This window comes from Saimiri boliviensis, chromosome 16 (genome assembly GCF_048565385.1).
Source record: "Saimiri boliviensis isolate mSaiBol1 chromosome 16, mSaiBol1.pri, whole genome shotgun sequence".
Lineage (NCBI taxonomy): Eukaryota > Metazoa > Chordata > Mammalia > Primates > Cebidae > Saimiri > Saimiri boliviensis.
The window spans coordinates 72,137,337-72,150,910 of NC_133464.1; the positions used below are offsets into that span (position 1 = coordinate 72,137,337).

A 13,574-nucleotide genomic window follows, 5' to 3' on the forward strand; every position below is an offset into this window, starting at 1 on the left:
CTCATTAATAATAAAGATTTTTCTACTCCTTCACGGATCAAAAATTGTCTAGATCTTTCATCATGTTCAATAATTTATTTTTAAATCAAGCCTGACCTCTAGTGGCGAAATTGAATTAATTCAATACCTGACTCTACTGAACAGTCATAATGGTACAAAAAAACAAAGAGCCCAACATTATAACCTTCCTAGTGTAATGCAAAAGACAAAACCAGTTCCACCTATGAAATATTTCTGCAAAAAACATAAATCAATCCTGAATCTTATCTAGTGTCTAGGTCCAACAAGCAGTTTAGAGGAAATAAAAAGGCAGGTAAACATGTTGGATGCCACTAAGATAGAATGTGGGAAGTTCTACTGCACAAAAGAACATAAGAAATGTGGTAGAAGAGAAAATTATTATAGATTAAAACAATGAAAAGTTTTATTATTATAGATTTAAAGTGTCCTAAGATACTTACAGATTAAAACTATCATATTAAGCTAATGCTATGTGTGGACCTTGTTTTGACACGGATTTGAACAAACTTTTTTTTTATCATGAAAGTTAAGGAAACGTAAACTGACTGGAAATTATATGGTACTACAAAATTATAGTTCACTTTGAAAGTATGATACTGATATGATTACCTTTTAAAATTATCTCTTAGATATATGTAGTTAACTATTTACGCTTGGAATTTTTAAAACTACAGATGCAAAGGCCCTGTTTTTAGGAACAGAAAAGAGGCTAGTGTGAAGTGAATGAGGGACAAAGTACAGATGAGCTCAGAAAGGCAGTGGGGATGTGGGATAATTAGGGGATGATAGAATTTTTAATGAGATGGGACATCATCAGAGTGTCATAAAACCCCAAATTCAGGCTCATGTACCTGACATGCAACTGATGCCAAACTCTGACACACGGTTGCTTGAAGATTGAGAAAGATTTGATTTGGTCAAAGCAAGAAGGCAGGAGAGCAAGATTCCTCAAATCTATCTTAACAAAAAGAATCAAGGGCTGGGCACGGTGGCTCATACCTGCAATCCCAGCACTTTGGGAGGCCAAGGTAGGTCAATCACTGAAGGTCAGGAGTTCAAGACCAGCCTGCCCAACATGGTGAAACCCTGTGTCTACTAAAAATACAAACATTAGCCCGGTGTGGTGGTAGGCACCTATAATCCCAGTCACTCTGGAGGCTAAAGCAAGAGAATTGCTTAAACCTGGGGGCAGAGGTTGCAGTGAGCCCAGAGCACTGCACTCCAGCCTGGGTGAAAAAGTGAAACTCCATTAAAAAAAAAAAAAAAAAAAAAGCAGTATGGAGTTTTTATGCAGCCAAAGGATAAAAGAGGGGGAGTTTCAGGAAAAAAGTGGGGAACGCCTATGTTTCTTCAGTCCCAAATAACACCTTGAGCAACCAGACATCCTGGCATCAGCAGCTGGTCATGACATCCTTAGAGGCATTTATTTCACTTTTGTTAATTCACCATTGAGTCCATTGGTCTCGTCACTGTTTCTGAATGTGGTTTCACCCATCCCTCCTGCTGCTCTCCCCACCTTTTCACTTGTTGGTCCCTCCCTTGCCTCCTTTGGATTTTTTTTTTTCTTTTTTTTTCACTTACAGATTAATTAGTCCTTCAGGAACTGTTTGGAAGTCAACATCATTCCTGCCTCTCTCCATCCAGCATTCCCTATACACCTCTGGGTATATACCTAGAAGTAGAATTGCTGGATCACATGGTAATTCTGTGCTGAACTTTCTGAGGAACAACCATGCTATTTTCTACAGCAGCTACACAATTTATATTCTCACTAGCAAGGTACAAATATCCAGATTTCTCCACATCCTTGACAACACTTGTTATTTTCTGTTCTTCTGGTAATAGTCATTCTAATGAATATGACGTGGTATTTCATTGTAGTTTTGATTTACACTTCCCTAATGATTAGTGATGTTAAGCACTTTTTCATGTGCTTATTGGCCATTTGTACCATTTCTTTGGAGAAATGTCTATTCAAATTATTTTCCCATTCTTAAATTGCGTTATTTGGTTTTTTTGTTGTTGAGCTGTAGACATTCTTTACATATTCTTATTTTGTATATATCAAATATATGATTGGTAATATATTTGTCTCATTCTGTTGGTTGCCTTTTATTGATGTACAGAAGTTTAGCAGGGGAGGTTTCAAAAGCTGGAGTAAGGGATAGTAGGCCATCTATGTTAACTGGCTTTAACTGAAAAAACACTAACTTTCCTGTATCTTTGTGATAGGAGGTACTATTGTAACTTAGAGCTAAGCACCCTCTGAAGTTGGTTACTGCCTTCCCAACAGAAACTGGAGGCAGGGGCTCTATCTTCCTTGATTATTACATCACAAGGAGATGGTCCTCAAGTCCTTAAGAAAGACATTCCAGGGTTGTAGAACTGGTAACAGGCATTTTTTAAAAATTATATCTCAAAGGAGCAAAAAAAGAGCCTACAAATTTTTTATAGTAAATGATCTAAGGAAAGAGAGGTCAGTGGCCTAGAGTTAGGAAGAAATCCGACCTAAAGTTAGGGGAACTGAGAGAAATATTAATGAGACATTATTTTGGCAACCTTGGTTAAAATAAAACATTTGGATGCCAGGCATGGTGGCTCATGCCTGTAATTCCAGCACTTTGGGACACTGAGGCGGGTGGACCACCTAAAGTCAGGAGTTCAAGACCAGCCTGGCCAAGGTGGTGAAACTCCGTCTCTACTAAAAATACAAAAATTAGTCAAGCATGATGGCGGGCACCTGTAGTCCCAGCTACTTGGGAGGCTTAAACAGGAGAATTTTGAACCCAGGAGGCGGAGGTTGCAGTGAGCCAAAATCACACCACTGCACTCCAGCCTGGGAAGCAGAGTAAGACTCCATGCCCCCCGCCACCCAAAAAAATTAGCCGGGTGTGGTGGTGAGAGCCTATAATCCCAGGTATTAGGTAGGCTGAGGCAAGAGAACGGCCTGAACACAGGAGGCGGAGGTTGTGAAATGAGATCGCACCATTATACTCCAGTGTGGGAGACAAGAGCAAAACTCCATCTCAAAGGGGAAAAAAAAGCATTTGGGGACATTACAGATGAGAAAAACTAATTTCAACTGGAAGAAATCCCAGAAAGTCCCCGAGAGGTATTAACATTTATGTAGTAAAGCAGGCTGGTATAAGATTTAACAGACAAATTTATTTAAAAAAGAAAATGCCGGCTGGGCACGGTGGCTCAAGCCTGTAATCCCAGCACTTTGGGAGGCCGAGGCAGGTGGATCACGAGGTCAAGAGATCGAGACCATCCTGGTCAACACGGTGAAACCCCGTCTCTACTGAAAATACAAAAAATTAGCTGGGCATGGTGGCACGTGCCTGCAATCCCAGCTACTCAGGAGGCTGAGGCAGGAGAATTGCCTGAACCCGGGAGGCGGAGGTTGCGGTGAGCCGAGATCATGCCATTGCACTCCAGCCTGAGTAACAAGAGCGAAACTCCGTCTCAAAAAAAAAAAAAAAAGAAAATGCCAGATAAAGGAAAATCATTAGTTAAAATAAATCAAGAGAGAAAAGCTTACAACAACAAGATAGACAATGCAGCCAGCAAGACAGCAGGATGTAAAGGAGCTATTACAGAAGACTGTCCAGAAATATGGATAGGCTCAGACCATGGTGGAACTAAACATCATATTAGGAAAGCAGACTTCATTTTATGGACACTAGGGGCTCAAAAAAATGTAACGGGGGCATATGACATGATCTAGGTTTTGGAATTGTGGAAAGCAGCTGGAGAGGACAGAAGGCTTTGTCTTTCCATTGCCATGGCTGTGGCTGGCACACCTGTCAGAACAGCTGTCCACAAGACAGCAGGTAGGGCCTCCTCACATACTGCTGCAACCCCCCTCTCTCTGCCTGCGCGTGCACCTGCCCTGTCCTGGGAGGAGTGACTTGAGCTAGAAAAGAAGCTGTGACATCAGTAGCAATAGTACCAGAGAGGCAAGCATTAGGGAAGCAGGTGTTAGATATAGTGAACCCCAAGTTTCTCTTCAAAGAATCAGTATGTCAGTATGTTCAGCTCTCGTATTCTTTAATTTTCTATTTTAAAGTTTAACTTCCTTGTAGTTCCAGAAAACAACTTTCTCCACTGGTTCTAATCAGTAGGTCACATCTGTTGCCCTGGCCTGCGGCTCCGTCCTGACTCATCCCAGTCACCTGCTTCAGTCACCTGCTCCAGTCACCTGCTCCAGTCACCTTCTTTGACCTAGGTCACCCCTGGCTACCTGCTCTGATCCACCAGTAACCGTCCTTCCCACCAAACCACCCACCCTGCCACTCCAGCTCAGACCCCTGCTCTCCTTAAAATAGCCAATCAGGATTAGTCTAGTTTGTGCGGTCTAACCCTAGCCAATAAGGGAACAACACAGCAGTGGGGGTGAGCCCCATCAGCCACAAGTACCCCTTCCCCTCCTTGTCCAGGTGTGTGGCCACCATTGCTCCATCCGTGAGCCACACACTTCTATAGAAGTAAACTGCCTTGCTGAGAGGATTTATCTTTGAGTGCTATTCCTTTGATGGCATTGAAATTTTACTTATAACAGAGGGACAGTGTGACACTCATAAGAAAATAATTTCATTCAGAGCAGAGCCTGGCAGCCAAGCCTTCAGCTCTAAAATCAATGACCCACTAATGTAGGGGGAGCTCAAGACAACAGCCCTGACAGCACCAGAGGAGGAAAGTGAGCCTCCTGATGAGTTATCTGCATTAAAAGTACGCAACACAGCCAGACAGGTGGGTCTTCTCCACTACCACAGCTGGTCACTGAAAGAGCACTTAACATGTTATTCTGTGCCTCTTTTTTTCAAGTACACTGGCAGTTAGATCTAGAGGCTTGATTAAATTCACATTTACATTTTTCTGTAAAAATATTTCATAAACTAATACTATTTATATAGTACAGCACATAGCACATAATCTTTGATCATCTCACTTTTGGTGTTATTAAGATTAGCCAGGTATTGTCAGCCTGATCCACTATAAAGTGGATAATTACTAAGTTTCCTTTCAATCTTCCACCCATTTGATTATTTGGCAACCATTAATAATTATTCCCTAGAAGCATTATTTTCTTACGGGTTACAAAATGGTGATATTCCATCATTTCTTATTCATTTATTCACTGAAATTTTTCTATTAAAAAGTTTTCCCCAAGCTGGGCACAGTGACTCATGCCTGTAATCCCAGCAGTTTGGGAGGCTGAGGTGGGCAGATTGGATCACCTGAGGTTAGGAGTTCATGACCAGCCTGGACAACATGGTGAAACCCCGTCTCTACTAAAAATACAGAATTCGATGGGCGTAGTTTCACACACCTGTAATCCCAGCTACTGAGGAGGCTGAGGCAGGGAAGTCATTTGAACCCAGGAGGCAGAGGTTGTAGTGTGTTCGCACCATTGCATTCCAGCCTGGGCAAAAAGAGCGAAACTCTCTTAAAACAAACAAAAAAAGTTTTCCTCTATCAACTGTGAATTTCACTTTGTGTAGGAAAGCAAAAAACTTGGTTTGAAAAACTTTTTAAAAAGCAATTTCAGAATAATGAGTTCATGCCTAGCAATCCTCAATGTGACCAGCAAGAGGTTTTATAAAAGCATTGAAATTTATGTTTTTTGACATTTTTGATATATTTCAAACCACATCAGTCAAAAAAATCTTTCTGATTATCCTCGATGTTCCAATTGTGCCTTCATTTGCCAGCAGGAGCCCTTTCCAGTTGGACTCAGTATCATTGCTTGCAGAAACATACACACACATACAGAGGATTCGGAACACACACGCCTTCTGCTCCTCTGTAAGACCCTATCTAGTTATGCTCATCTGCTAGTGGATCTGTTCATATTCCAGTGGCCACAGCGAGTCACACAGCCACATGCAAATCACCATGAAGAAATACACTCTGCCCACGCTGAAGCCATAGGAAGAAAAGTAAGAAATAAAAATTTTTTAAAATCCTGTGAACTAATACTACTATCTACCACGTTGAATGTGATGGTTCATTTTACATGTCAATTTTGCTAGGTTACAATACACAATCAAGCATTAATCTAGGTGTTGCTATGAAGGTATTGTGGAGATGTATTTAATATCTATAATCAGTTGACTTTAGGTAAAGGAGATTAATCCTTACTTAAAGTGGGTGGAACTTTTTTAATTAGCTGAAGGCCTTAAGAGCAAAATCTGAGATTTCTCAGAGAAAAAGAAATTCTGCCTCAACACTGCAGCATCAACTCTTGCCTGAGTTTCCAGCCTACTCAGCTGCCCAACAGATTTCAGACTTGCCAGATTCCATAATCACGTGAGCAAAATGTTTAAAATGAAGGGATAGCTCTGGTCAGAGCAATTAACCAAGGAAAAGAAATAAAAGAGTTCAAATTGGGAGAAAAAAAGTATAACTATCTCTGTTCATAGATTACATGATTCTATATATAGAAATACTAAAGAATATACACATGTATGCACACATACAAAACTATCAGAGCTAATAAGTAAATTTTCAGAGTACAAGATCAACACTTGCTATGGTTTGAATATATCCCCCCAAAAACATGTGCTAGAAACTTAATTCATAATGCAATGATATTGGGTAGTAGGGCCTAATGTAAGTCGTTTAGGTCATGAGGTCTCCACCATCATGAATGGATTAATGCCAACTGTAAAAGGACTTGAGGTTTTAAGTTTGACCCCTTGCTCTCTAGCCCTCTCTTTGCCCTTCCACCATGGGATAACATACCAAGTAGGCTCTCATCATATGCCAGCCCTGCAATCTTGGGACTCTTCAGTCTCCAGAACCATGAGACAATAAATTTCTGTTTACTATATATTACCCAGTCTGTAGTACTCTGTTACAGCAGCAGAAAATGGACTAAGACAATACCTGAAAATCAACTGTATTTCTATACATCAGCAATGAGCAATCTGGAAAATAAACAATTTCATTTATAATAGCATTTGAATATGTCCCCTCAAAATTCACATATTGAAGCTCAAACCCCCAATGGGACCTATAAGAAGGTAACTGAGGTTAAATGGATCACAGGAGTGGAGTTCTGATCCTATAGATTAGTATATTCATAAAAAACAAAACCAAAAAAAAAAAAAACCCCACCAGATCTCTTTCTCTACATATGTGTGTCTCTGTCTGTTTCCCTTTCCTTCTTCCCCTTCCTTTGTCATATAAGAATGCATAAAGAAGGTGGCCATCGACTTACCAGTAAGAGCCCTCAACAGAAACCAAACTGGCAAGCACTTTGATCTTGAATTCACAGCCTCCAGAACAGTAAGAAATAAATTTCTGTTGCTTAGACCATTCAGTTTATAGTATTTTGTTATAGTGGCTTAAGCAAACTAAGATCGATTTTTGCTACCAAGAAGTTGGGTGCTGCTTTAATAGAACCTAAAAATGTGAAAGTGGCTTTGGAACTAGATAATGGGTAGAGGTTGAAAGAATTTTGAGGTGCATGCTAGAAAACGCCTAGATTCCCATGCTAGAAACATGGATGTTAAAGGCAATTCTGGTAAGAACTCAGAAATATAGTTGAAGAGAAAACCTCCATCTTCTTAGAGAAAACACAATCATGAACACAATTTTGGTAAATAAATGGATGTTAAAGGCCATTCTTGTGAGGTCTCATACAGAAATGGAAAATGTGTCACTGGAAGACAAAAGAAAGGCAAACCTTGTTATACAGTGGCAAACAGCTTGGCTGACTTGTGTTCTAGTGTTTTCTGGAAGACAGAATTTGTGAATGACAAAATTGAATGTTTAACTGAGATTTTTAAGCAAAATGTTGAAAGTGTGACCTGGGTCTTCCTGAATGCTTACAGTAAAATATAAGAGGAGAGAGATGAATGAAAGAAGAAATTACTAAGCAAAAAAGAACCAAAACTTAAATATTTAGAAAATTCTCTACCTGTTGTATCGCAAAAAATGAGAAAGTATATTCTAAAGGGAACACCAAAGGTGTGGCTAGACTATCATTTGATAAATGAATTATGAGATTTTATGAGCAGAAACATTGCCTGTTTCAACTGAAAGGGATGCAGACAAGACAGAAATGATGTAAGGCTTTTACATCCTAGATTCTACAGGACAGGACAATAGAGCTATCCAGCTGCAAACCTGCAATATTCTTTATGGAGAGAATGATCTCAAAGTAATTCAGATGTTATCAAGGCTATTACCTAGCAAAATTTGGGGGATGAGACCCTGCCTGGGAGAGCATGCCTGGCAGAGTGTGGGGAGAGGCACAGCATCCACCTAGGGTCCAGAGGGTAGGGCCACCATCCCAGTAGGTCTGGAATACTGGGCACTGAATCAAAACGGATTATTCTTGAGCCTTAAAATCTACTGGAATTTGCCTTGCTAGCTTGGGACCTGCCATGTTCTGACACTGTATTTTGGAAGCAAATAATTTGCCTGGTTGTACAGTTTCACAGCTGGAGAGAAATTTTGCCTCAGAATGAATCATCTCTCAAGTCTCACTCTTACCTGTTTTAGGTGATATTTAGATGAGTCTTTTGACTTCAGACTTTAGGGTTGATGCTGGAATAAGTTAAGACTTTTAAGACTGTTGGGGTGGTATGAATGTATTTTGTATTCAGTAAAAACATAAATTGCAGTGGTACAGAAGCTTGTGGACTGGATTATATCTTCACAAAATTCATATGTGAAGCCCCAAACCCTAATGGCACTGTATTGGAGATAGGATCTATAAGGAAGTAATTAAGGTTTAAGAAGATTATAATGGCAGAGCCCTTATCCAATAGGATTAGTATACTCATAAGAAGAGACACGAGAGCTAATGTGCTTGCACAATGGATTCTTGGTTACAACACCAAAAGCACAGGTAACAAAATAGATAAATTAGACTTCATCAAAATTAAAAACGTTTGGACACAAGAGGATATTATCAAAAAGTAAAAAGACAACCTACAGAATGGGAGAAAGTATCCACTAATGATACATCTCATAAGATCTAATATCCAGGATATACAACTACTCATAACTTCAACAAAAGGAAAAACAACTCAATTTAAAAATGGGGAAAGACCTTGAATAGAGAGTTCTCCAAAGAAGATATACAAATGGCCAATAACAGCATGAAAAGATGCTCAACATAACTAGCCATTAGAGAATGTGAACCAAACCCACAATAAAAGACGACTACACACCCTTTGGGATGGTTACTATCAAATGAATAGAAAATCACGGTGTTAGTGAAGATATGGAGAAATTGGAATCCTCTGACAATGCTCTTGGTATATAAAATGGTTCAGCTGCTGTAGAAAAATTTGTTTATGGGTTCCTCAAATATTTTCACATAGAACTACTTTAAGACTCAGAAGTTCCACTATGTTTACACCCAAAAGAATTGAAAACAGGGACTGGAACAAATACTTGCATAGAAATGTTCATAGCATCACTATTCACAATAGCCCCAAAGTAGAAACAACCCAAATGTCCATCAATGGATGGACAGGTAAAACTACGGCATCTAGGTACAGTGGAATTAGTAGCCAAAAAGAGAAATGAAGTACTGATACATGCTACAAGGTGTACAAGGTGAACCCGCAAAAGATTATGCTAAGAACACCAAAAGGTCACACATTCCTTTTATATGAAATATCTGTAATAGGTACCACAGTTTTGTAACCAGATTTGCAGCTTGTGCTTCGGTCTCAGGTTCTTGGCTTCCCTTGCTCGAAGAATAGAGCAGAGAGCCTTAGCTGCACGGCGTGTGCCAACTCCAAACAAGCGTTCATGGCCCGAGAGAGTGAGCAGCAATACAGTTTACTAAGCAAGAGAAAGTAAAAGCTTCCATATCATGGAAGGGGACCAAGAGGGTTGCCGTTGTTGGCCAGGGCTGCCTGGGCTTATATCCTCAAGTAATTTTGAGTTGCTGAGTGTTTGCCCCTAGTCCTGTGTGGAGAGAGGGCTTGTGACCATGAGTCACCTAATTTTCTCTTTCCGGTGGTTGTTTCCTAGTTTCTGTTGAACTTGCAAGCACTATTGGAATGTGGTTGAACAGCTAAGTGATACTTTGAACACTGCCTTCTGATATGGTTGAAGGACCCAGGTTGACCTTTTCCCATACTAAGGTTTCTAGAAAGTTTCCCATTGACCCAAAAGGTTTTATTCCCTCAGTTTAAAAGCTGATTGCCATTTGCCAAGGGCTGAGTGAGGAAGGAATGGGACTAACCACTTAATGTGTTTGAATTTTATTTTGCAGTATACTTTAATACTTTTTTTTTTTTTTTTTTTTTGAGACGGAGTTTCGGTCTTGTTACCCAGGCTGGAGTGCAATGGCGCGATCTCGCCTCCTGGGTTCAGGCAATTCTCCTGCCTCAGCCTCCTGAGTAGCTGGGATTGCAGGCACGCGCCACCATGCCCAGCTAATCTTTTGTATTTTTTTTTTTTAGTAGAGACGGGGTTTCACCATGTTGACCAGGATGGCCTCGATCTCTCGACCTCGTGATCCACCCGCCTCGGCCTCCCAAAGTGCTGGGATCACAGGCTTGAGCCACCGCGCCCGGCCAATACATTTTTAATGTGTGCAAACCAGTACCTCTAGTTCCAATACATTTTCATTTATCATGGCACTTGGCATTGTAAACAGCAAATAATAAACGCTCATTAAAAAGGTTCACCCCAGGCAGTGCACAACAGATGGCTCATGCCTGTAATCCCAGCGCTTTAGGAGGCCGAGGCGGGTGGGTCACTTGAGATCAGCACTTCAAGACCAGCCTTGCCAACATAGTTAAACAGTCTCTACAAAAAATACAAAAATTATCCGGGCGTGGTGGTGCACGCCTATAATCCTAGCTACTCGGGAGGCTGAGGCAGGGAATCGCTTTGACCCAGGAGGCGGACGGAGGTTGCAGTGAGCAGAGATTTCACCATTCTACTCTGGCGTGCGCGACAGAGCGAGATTGTCTCAAAAATAAACAAACAAAACAAAACAAACCTTACAATGTGTGCTGGTAATGCAGTTTCTGAATTTTTAGAACCCTTCTCTGGGGTGATTTTTTAAAAAACATTAAACGAATTGGCAGTCGCTATACGACAGAAGGTTGTACGCATTGCATTGGACCAGTAAATGCAGGTAACAGTGTCGCTGTTTTCCCATTCGGATGTGCTAAGCAAAAAGAAAAGCTAGTTTTACGTTTCTTTCACTCTAGAAATTCAAGAGCGTCGCTCTTCCCCGAATCTTTTCTCCACCGCCCCTCCCACTTTGCGGACTCTGCCTCCCGGCCAGAGCAGAGCCCCGGAGCCCTACCTCACTGGCGTCTGGCGCGAAACGCGGGCTTGAGGCTCCCCGCCCTCCAGGCTCCTCCCCTTCCGGCCGCATTTCCCGCCCCGCCGGCCAAGTCCGCCAGTCGGAAGTGCGGCCACCGGAACAGGCAGTTGGTGGGGGTGTAGCGTCGCGCAGCCGAAGGGGCGGGTGAACGTTGCGGCGGAGCCGGCGGAGCAGTCTTAAGGCCTAGCGACCGGGCCACCCGCAGAGGGGGTTGGCGGCTGCAGGTGAGTGGGACCGGCGAGCGGCTGGAAACGCGGTGGCTTAGGAGCGCGAGATCCGGCCAGGGTCAGAGGTGAGCGGGCCGCGTCCCAGAGCCGGCTGGAGGAAGATGCGGTCCCCAGAGACCCGGCGGGCCGGGGCAGGGGTCAGAGCAGCCACCCTCCGGGCGGACGCCTCCATCGCCTTTCGTGGTGTGGCTGAGCCGAACTTTTCATTTTAGTTTGACTTTTGGGTTCCAGATACGGGCATTTCCGGACACCGGCAAGAATTTTACCTTGTGCATCTTCGAAGGCGGTTTTCTTGGTGTCCATATTGCATAAAGGCTGGTGGCTCCTCTGTGGAGTTGACGGTTTTACACGTAAAGCCTAAGTTGTCACAAAAGCCCCTGCAGTTGGAAGACTCAGGGCGATCAGCAGAATTGATAGCAACGTTTAAAATTGGATTAATTACTGGCCAGTGTGGTTACCAGGCGCTCAGAAATGAACTTGGAGAACAGCTGTCCTGGAAGCTGTCTCCCGTAACCACCGCGTGGTGGGGGCCGCGTCTTCTTGAGTGCAGTGCATCCAAGTCTCTAGCAGGACTCAGAATATAAAGTGATGAGCAGGATTTTTGGAGTTAAATTGAGTACAGAGTATTTGGGTTGATCACCATGGTATAAAGTTAGACCAAAATTAAACACATATTCGTCTCTGAGCAGAATCGGGTGCTTATTTTAAATGCTTTGTTTTTTTTAAAAAAAATGTGAAAACGAGTACTGGTTTGATTAGCTTTATTTAAGGTTGTAGTATTGGAAGGGACCTAAGATTGGACATTGAGAGTTCTGAATTCTGGTCTAGGTCTGTGATGTTAGGAAAGTCAGTTGTTCTGATTGCCTTATTCTGTAAAATGGAGATGATAATGATTACAGTTTTCAAACATATTCTAATAAATTCTGTATACAGTCACGATATTTGCTTTGTGAGAGATTATGAAGTTATTAGTTTTTGTCTGAAGTACTTAAATAATTTAAAGTTAGTAATCCCCCATCCCCAATTTAGTGACAAGAAATCTTAATTTTAAAGTCATCACATTTTGTCCGAATATACGTAGTGTATTTTCATCTTCAAATTCAGTGGTCAGAAAATTTTCAGCTTAACCTAAATTCAACTTAAAACTCCTCTCAGCTCTTCAAGGGTAAGATTAATATCTTACTCATTGTAAATGATTGTAAATCATTTATAGTTGTATGGTGCTTTTGTTGTATTAGGAGTTTAGCTCATTTTTAAAAGTTGTTTAATTCCGCCCCCCTCCCCCCTCCCCCCACCTCAAGACGGAATTCACTCTTGTTGCTCAGACTGGAGTGCAGTGGCGCGATCCCGGCTTACTGCAACCTTGTCCTTCCGGGTTCAAGAGATTCTCCTGCCTCAGCCTCCCGAATAGCTGGGATTACAGGCATGTGCCACCACACACGGCAAATTTTGTATTTTTTTTAGTAGAGACTGGGTTTCATCATTCCAAGCTGGTCTGGAACTCCGGACCTCAAATGATGATCCTCCTCGGTCTCCCATACAGGCGTGAGCCACCGTGCCCGGCCAATTTATTTTATTTTTATTTTTATTTTTATTTTTTTGAGACTGAGTCTAGCTCTGCCGCCCAGTTTGGAGTGCAGTTCGAGATCTCGGCTCACTACAACCTCTACCTTCCAGGTTTAAGCGATTCTCATGCCTCAGCCTCCTAAGTAGCTGGGATTACAGGTGCAACCCACCACAACCGGCTGATTTTTGTGTTTTTAGTAGAGAGGGTGGTTTTGCCATGTTGCCCAGGCTAGGTCTCGAACTCCAGGGCTGAAGCACTCCAGGGCTGAAGCGATCCACCTGCCTTGGCCTCCCAAAGTCCTGAGATTACAGACTTGAGCCACTGCACCTCGCCTTCTGTATGTTTTTGTAGAGACAGTTTCCCCATGTTACTCAGGCAGGTCTAGAACTACTACTCCTGGGCTGGTACCATCCGGCAGCCTCCGTCTGTCTCAACTGTTGTGAGC

At 42.1% G+C, this 13,574-nt stretch overlaps 1 protein-coding gene and 1 long non-coding RNA gene across 13 annotated transcripts in view; one reads left to right on the forward strand and one right to left on the reverse strand.

Moving 5' to 3' along the window:
- The window catches only part of LOC141581658 (uncharacterized), a 772,188-nt gene extending 760,815 nt beyond the window's left edge, over positions 1 to 11,373 (reverse strand). The window contains exon 1 of the long non-coding RNA XR_012514424.1: positions 11,315 to 11,373. This is a non-coding gene — a long non-coding RNA (uncharacterized LOC141581658). The remainder of the gene's footprint in view (positions 1 to 11,314) is intronic.
- A 41-nt stretch (positions 11,374 to 11,414) lies between these two features.
- The window catches only part of SUPT20H (SPT20 homolog, SAGA complex component), a 47,313-nt gene continuing 45,153 nt past the window's right edge, over positions 11,415 to 13,574 (forward strand). For 8 of the 12 annotated variants that reach the window (XM_010344960.3, XM_010344966.3, XM_010344969.3 and 5 more), the window contains exon 1: positions 11,440 to 11,559. The gene's annotated coding sequence lies outside the window, so the exon portion shown is untranslated. Of the gene's footprint in view, positions 11,628 to 13,574 lie in introns of all 12 variants that reach the window. The other 4 variants (XM_074387817.1, XM_010344972.3, XM_003934413.4 and 1 more) reach the window with 3 other exon arrangements.